The following is an 8565-nucleotide window of genomic DNA, read 5'->3' as shown; positions in this document are numbered from 1 at the left end:
TTGGCACAGAGTTACACACCTGGGGTTTGTCCATGACGATCAGGTTGGTCGGTTGCAGATCTTCTGCCAAGTCGTTGCCTAGGAGAAGTTGCACTCCAGGCATGGGAAAAGGCTTTTCCCTGACGGTGACTTGGACTTCCCCGTTCACGTAGGGACAATCCAGGTGGACTCTGGCGAGAGGGTATGGAGTGGTAGCAGTGAGGTCAGTGATGAAGACAGTTTCTCCGGTGTAGGTGATGTTGGGCACAGCCGACTTCAAGATGATCGATTGAAGAGCCGCTGTGTCCCTCAAGATCTTCAATTTGAAACGTCCCTCCGGATTTGAACCGTTGGCAGAGACAGTTCCAGTATACAGGTGGTTACTGAAAAGAGAAAGATCATTAACCTCAACACCAACATTCATCACAGGCTTACCGGACTTAGGAGGAGTGGGTTTGGGTCTTTGTTGGTCAGTGATTCCCTTGTATCGAGACTTACCACACTTGTCTATGGTATGTCCATAGAGTCTACAATACTTGCAGTACAGTTGTGAACCAGCTAGATCGGGGCTCACCTTCTCGTAACTGTACCACGACTTCTTACTGGAGGATGGTTCGGGTGTCAGCCAGTGGATGAGGCTGTAAGTGTCAGCCGACTTAGCACACTTCAGGTAGTCGGTTTCTTCTTTATCTGCTAAGTAGAGGCGGACAGGAGGCGGCACACACCTCAAGAATTCTTCAACAAGCATCAGGTTGACGAGTTCTGTAAAAGTAGAGACATGTGCTGCTTCCAGCCATTTCATGAAATACCTCCGTTTCGTGTTAGCAAACTCGAGGAAGGTAGTGGTACTTGCCTTCAGGTGGTCACGGAATTTCCTTCTATAACTTTCGGTGGAGAGGAGGTAGGCGTCCAACACTGCTTGTTTCAGAGTCGGGTAGTCATTCTCAGACGCCAGAGTACTGAGTGTGACTGCAGCTCTACCTGTAAGATGGACTCTGAGAAGTGTGGCCCATTGGTCGACAGGCCAACTGAGTTGATTAGCAAGAGTTTCAAAGGTGGTGAAAAACACATCAACTTCTGCTTCTACAAAGGATGGCATTAACTTACTTGCATGTGATATATTAAAACTGACGGGAAGATTGGCAGTAGCTTGCTGGCGTTGAGTGAAGTGTGAAGTTTCCAAGGCGATTTCACGTTGACGACACTCTAGAGCCAGAGTCGCTTGTTGCTTGTCATGTTCGCGTTGCATCTCTAACTCGCGTTGTTTGGTTTCGAGCTGTAAGCGTTCCCGCTCCTGGAGTGTTTCAAGCTGTACTCGTTCACGTTCACGGAGTAATGCGACCTCACGTTCGTGGAGGGCGAGTCCACGTTCGTGTTCTTCTCTTCTCAAGGCAGCTTCGCGTTCTCTGAGGGTGATTTCTCGTTCTTGTTCTCCTCTCCTCAAAGCAGCCTCGCGTTCTTGTTCGTCTCTCTTCAAGGCAGCTTCGCGTTCTTGTTCTTCCCTTCTTATGGCAGCTGCTTCCCTTTGCTGCTCACGCTCAATCTTGGCCAGCTCTAGTTTGAGTTTCAGCGTTGCCAAATCAGATTTATTTGCAATATAGTAAGTTTCATGAGTTTCAGAGTCTATCTTACCTTGCTCTAAATAGTAATCCAGCAACAGGTTGTGTAGGTCATTTTTGTTGACTTGGTAGGGAACTTCTAATTGATACTCATGTGCAAGAGTTTGTAATTCAGTCTTCTTGGCACGACTTAAAGTCCCTATTTCACCTGCTGGATTTGTACGGAAAGCTTGGAGACGAAACATGGTGAAATTAGCAAATAAAGGTACACGAATATTCAATAGTGAATGTCAGAAACAGGACAACGTGGCAACTGGTACCTATCCTGTGGGATCTTTAACAATTAAAGTTAAGTAAAAGATGTTAAATGATTAAATTAAATCAAGGGCGCAGGAAATCTTGTACCCGGTACTCATGTAAGAGGATAAGGGCAAGAAAATCCTACTAACAAATGAAACAGAGTTTCGAAAACAAATGAAACAGTTAAATGCTTCAAAAGTAAAATTGGTAGTCCAAGGATGTAGGCATACCTTGCCAAGTCTCTATAGGACATAAAGCAAGTTTTTCCTACTGAATTTAATATGATACTTACAGAATTAGCGAACTTTTGTGCTCTGAAAAAGTAAGCTAATTCCCTACCGTTGTATGTATCATCATCTCTGACTGACGTGTAGGGGTGCGAGGTGTCAACTGGTGACGAGAACTGCTGCTGAGGTCCCAATTCAGCAACTAAAGTTCGAGCTAGAGGAACTATGGCCCTCTTTGTCCTCCTACAGTCAGATTGCAGAAGATTGGGTACTCTTGACCCGGGGCAGACCACAGTACCAGGGTACCAATATGATGATCTGTCAGAAATGAGAAATATTCAAGGGACAAAGATGGTAAACACGAGTAATAACAAGGAGGGAGAGATGACCAATTAAGAGTATGACTGCGGCCTACAGTCACCACGTAATCCAAAGTTGTCTCACCTTCACTATATGTTACTCTCGTAATGCACAATACACCGCACCTTATAAAAAATGAAATTGAATATGAAAAATAGTAAAGCTATGTTAACAAAGTTAAATACGCTTACCATAAATTACCACTTGGCACCAGTACCTGAGTGAAGCTCCTAGGACAGGCCCCCATATAACTTGTGACGGTAACGCGTTGGTGTTCGGCTGTTTAAGGCTAGGGGTATGGCCTCGTCACATAGTTATAAAAAAAATAGAAAAAACTGGAACTTCGTCTGTGGTAAAGTAAGGAGAAGACACACAAAACACAAGTACATTTTAACAATGAAATTTTAATTACGTTAAATAAATCAAAACATGAATAAAATGGACAAACAAATTCTTATAATAAAATCAATCAATCAAAATAATAAGAATAATTAAATGACACAATGAAAAGTTATGTTAAGACAAAATAACAAGAAGTGCAATACAAAAATAAAGGAAGGTGCTGGAATATTGGCTTTAAGCTACCACCTCTCTCAGTACACGTATTCAAAGCTTACGTCTAGCCGGGAGGAGTGGTAACTGCGAAAGCACAGAATATTCTGAGGTCTGAGGTCGTGGCGACCCCAGACATCAAGTAGTGTGGGGGGGGGGGGGGCGAGTGCAGTTGCAGCCAGACCGGCGACCAATCAGCGGAGCCGGTAGTAAGACAGGTAGTTTGGCGGTTTGAGTCTGAGCAGGTGTCCCTGGCTGCATACGTTTTGCTCTCTGGCAAACCTTGCTGGTGTTGTTGTCTTTGTTGGACATTTCTTCCATAGTAGTTATATATATTTGTTGCGACGTATTTGTGGAGGGAAGAGCAGGCTCAATCTCTTGAAGGAGATTATCGTCACAATATATATATATATTATATATATATATATATATATATATATATATATATATATATATATATATATATATATATATATAGACAGTTGGTGCCAATTATGTTACGGCCCTCTCGGGTCGCAACTGGGTTCTTACTCTGATGTTGTTAGAGGAAGGGTATCCGGCCCCAAGCCAGTAGTGGCTTTCAAGGGATGTGATCCGTAATGCAAGTAAATTAAAGGGGAAGGGAAATAAAGTCAAAACTTAATATAATAGAATGATCACCGTCACCAATAAATATATATAAACGATTACACGGGGGGGGGGGGGGTATAAACACTATACTACACTGTCGTCTTCTTCTGAAGTCTCTGGATCCTCCCGGTGCCAAGCTCTCGGTGCTCTCGTGGCCTCACGACGAATCCTTCGAGAAGCTGAGTCTACCCCGGCCACAGGCCAGCCAAAACACAGTTCCACTGGGGGCACCGCCGTGGAGGCCGGCAACCACAAGTCCAGCAGATGGCTGGCAGGTTCCGAATCAGCAACGCTGGTTAGGCCACCCCATGAGCGATACTAGGGTAGCGCCCTAGTCAGGAGCCTCGTGTGATACCACAGATCACTCTCCTTTCCACAATACCTCAGTGGTTAAGCGTCTCCACCAGTCAGTCCCGGGTATGACAATCCTTCAACTGCCACTTCACAGGCAGGGTAACACCACAGTGTTCATCCGGGAGGTGACTCACAACTGCTGCAGCAAAACACTTGGTGTCAAGACGGCTGCCTTGGGTAGACTGACTCAACTTCCATTACAGCAGTCCCAGGTCGACTCTGTAATCAGACACGTCATCAGTAACAGGGACACACTAAAGCACCTCACTTACAGGCTCAGACACAAACGCCCGACGTATCTACTCCATAGAAGGCGTTGTCGTCTGAGCACCACCTCACCAGAGGTCAGCAGCGGCTGTGTTGTGAGCAGAACAGGACTGGAAACTGGCCCTCGTGGCCAGTACACCTCGTCCTCACCAGGTGTCGTCGTCCATTTGGAGGGGGTTTCGGGAGCTGACCCACAGATGGCGTGGTCGTCACTGCTCCAGGCTCGGACGCTGGATTCGGGTCCGTACCACCTCCCCACCAAAAAGAATTTGGTTTGGGTTTCTATAAAGAAAAACACAAACCAAATTAGTATGTGGATACAACTCCACACAGACTCACGTACACTATTAACTGGAGTGATGAGACTGTCTTGTCCACAGAACTGTTCTACTGGGCAACTCTGGCACAGATGAAACTTGAAGATGGTAGGCAATGGTTTGCCTGTTGCAACTTCCCACATCTCCACTCTGCGATGTCAAGCAGGGGCATCATCTCACATCTCTAGAGTAAGGATCGGTATAGACACGGTATATATCACGCCAGTTGTCTTTGTGCAACATCTCTTTCTAGGCGTTTAACGATGCATAAGCAACAGGGCTCCATTAAGGAACATATAATCTCTACCCACAACCAAACCATCGCCAGAGGAATCCTAGTAAACAACACAGAAATCATCGATAGATACAGCGATAGCAGGCGGCTTGACGTTTGCGAGGCACTACACATTAAAAAGTCAACACCAGCAATCAACAGCCAATTAATGCACAACTATATTCTACCCACCTCAAGACTCCGTTCCAATATAGAAGCATCAAGAAATATGGACCAATAGGCTTTCTACAATCACTTCCAATCAATACCCATTGTTTCGTGTTCTGTCTTGTGTTGATGAAATTAATACCCTATTAATGCCACCTCACCCCATCCACCTCACTCAAATGTAGATATAAACAAATCAGAGATGTGTAAGTTCTATTCAGTTGTGTATGTAAAGTCTTTGAAAATGTAATAAGTTTTACGAAACGCGCTCAAGTGTCGCGTCAGACTAGAAATAAAAATGAATTTTGGAGAATTGATTTTTGAATTACCACCAACAGTGAAAAGAAATGGTCGAAAGATAGAGAAAATTCGTGTTAGAATTATTAAACTTACTTTTCCGGTCATATATATATATATATATATATATATATATATATATATATATATATATATATATATATATATATATTATATATATATATATTATTATATATATATATATATTATATATATATGTAAATAAATATATATATATATATATATATATTATATATATATATATATATATATATATATATGTAAATAAATATATATATATATATATATATATATATATATATATATATATATATATATATATATATATATTATATATATATATATATATATGTAAATAAATATATATATATATATAATATATATATGTCGTACCTAATAGCCAGAATGCACTTCTCAGCCTACTATTCAAGGCCCGATTTGCCTAATAAGCCAAGTTTTCATGAATTAATGTTTTTTCGTCTACCTAACCTACCTAACCTAACCTAACCTAGCTTTTTTTGGCTACCTAACCTAACCTTACCTATAAATATAGGTTAGGTTAGGTTAGGTAGGGTTGGTTAGGTTCGGTCATATATCTACGTTAATTTTAACTCCAATAAAAAAAATTGACCTCATACATAGAGAAAAGGGTTGCTTTATCATTTCATAAGAAAAAAATTATAGTAAATATATTAATTCAGGAAAACTTGGCTTATTAGGCAAATCGGGCCTTGAATAGTAGGCTGAGAAGTGAGTTCTGGCTACTAGGTACGACATATATATATATATATATATATATATATATATGTATATATATATATATATATATATATATATATATATATATATATATATATATATATATCGCAGACGAGGTGGCAGCCGTAACAGTCGGTCGTGCAGGGGGTTGGGTCCCACATTTGTGCCCATTCAACAAGGATAACAGTGCCTGAGGAAGTCAAGAATCGACTCATGTCTGTGTTAATACCTGCTGAAGACTCTTAGTGGGTCGAGGAAGCCTACCTCTCCAGCAGTGCAACAGAATCAACTGTAAAAGGTGTGTTGTCCTGGCGGGAGGCGTGCTATGGAGGGGAAGGACACAGGCCTGGGTGAGGGTTATCTCAGTGCCTCCATAAACAACAGCCTCCAGGCGGGGAGGAGGCCTCATGTGGAGGGGGGGGGGAGTGAAGGGGAGGCTCACAAACCTGCTTGTATTCCAGCAGTCTTATAAGTGAATGTGTGCGTCTTTTCAGATGAACGGTGAGTTTGTAGTGATAAACATAATGCACCTGTGAAACTTTGTGCTAATTGTGTGTGACCGGGATACCTTCTCCCCCCCTCTCCCTAGCCTCCCACAGGCCTCGCCAGCCCACCCAGCTACCCGCTCCCGGCGGCTGACCCGACGACCATCGTCCACCCCACGACCACCGTCACCCCACGCAACCCTACGCCCACCGCCACCCCACGCCCACCGTCACCCCACGCAACCCTACGCCCACCGCTACCCCACGCCCACCGCCAGCCCACGCCCACACACGCCACACGCCCTACGGCTCCCTCACCAGGAAAGGGTGGAAGGACACATGTGGTGGGGTCAAGAGACTGGGTCACCAGTGTGCCAATAAGTGCTTGAAAAAGATAAGTTGAGTCCAGTCCTGTGGTGACTGGACCATTGTGAGTATCGTGTTGAGAGCACCACACCCAGTGAGCCAGGACACATTCACCAGTGTTTAGTGACAAAAAGGAAATTATCCAAGTGTTACGTGCCACATTAACCCTCCCCTCACCCCCTGAGTGTAGTGCCTCCCCCCACCCCCTGAGTGTAGTGCCCCCCCCCACCCCCTGAGTGTAGTGTCTCCCGCTCGACCACTCCACCTGTGTAGTGTCTCCCCCCCCCCCCTCCGTGTGGTGCAGTGTCTTCCGCTCCCTCGCCCCCACCTCCCACGATCAGGTGGTCGCGCCTTCCCTCCCCGGCCCCCCTCCCAGACCGGGCCAGCGCAGCCCCCCAACCCCCACCTCCTCGAGCCCACCCACCCCAGACATCTGCCCAGACATGACGCATAGTATAGGGGACAACCTCGTCCCCCCCAGCCAGGAGGGAGAGACAAATACTCCAGTGCAAGGTGACATTCACTTTACCTAAGGGGATGGCAGAAGAAGCCGCTACCAGCCAGCTCACCCCTCCCGAAGCCAATCAAAGGAGAGGCACATGCAGTGGTTGTGGGAACATCGTCAGCATCAACTCTGTCTCCAGAGTCATACGCCAGCATGGTGACTGTCCTGGGTCAGGGAGGCCTCCCGTGGGAGGAGGCAGCACTCAGGAGCCTGTTGCACCAGTACAAATCGCAACAGATTACATTGCAACAGACGACCTGCTAGAGGCAATTAAAGCAACGTCAACCAGGACACTCACCCACATCCCAAAGGCCTCTCGCCCTTTTGCTGCAGGGAAATACACGGACCTCATCGCAAAAGTCAACAGAGGGTCAAATAACCTTGTTGCACCTGATACCATCAAAGCCTGGCACAATCTGTTACTTTTTGGCAATGCATGCTTAAGTGTACCAGACAGAGGAGGCAAGACACTGGCCTCATCCGTCAATAAAGCAATTAGGGATTTTCCGAGGGCTGACAACCTAGTCCGCCTCCCCAAACACACCAAACACCGCCGAGGCAGACCAAGTACGACAATCAGCGACAACAGAAAATTAGGTACCCAAGTCAGCAAGAAAATTGAAGAGGGCAATACAGTCGGGGCACTCAGGTTAATCACAAGTGAGGACAAAATTTTGCCCAGGGATGAAACCACAGCCCAAGCATTGAGAGAAAAACACCCCGTCAGGGCCGTAGGTGGACCTCCCCCACAGGTCAGGCTCGCCCCTAATCAGGAACCTCTCGTCCTCCGGGAGTCAGAGGTTTATAAAGCTATCGTTTCATTTCCCCGGGCTCCTCAGGAGGCTACACAGGGGTAAGACCTCAACATTGCAAGGGCTGCTGTCAGAAGTATCCGAACGGAAGCAGCCACCATGCTGCAACCCAACCAGCTGGGGTTTGGAGTCCCCCAAGGCTGTGAAGCAGCGGCTCATGCTGCACGAGCCTACATGCACGAGCCTACATTAGCTCTCTTACTGAAGACCAGGCAGTAGTAAAATTAGATTTTAAAAACGCTTTCAACTCGGTCAAAAGGGAAGCAATCCTCACTGCAGTCCAGGAACATTGCCCAAGCATTCTCCCGTTTGTGTCAGCAGGCTACAGCAAAG

This window comes from Procambarus clarkii, chromosome 28 (assembly GCF_040958095.1).
Source record: "Procambarus clarkii isolate CNS0578487 chromosome 28, FALCON_Pclarkii_2.0, whole genome shotgun sequence".
NCBI lineage: Eukaryota > Metazoa > Arthropoda > Malacostraca > Decapoda > Cambaridae > Procambarus > Procambarus clarkii.
This window is presented reverse-complemented; position numbering follows the sequence as displayed.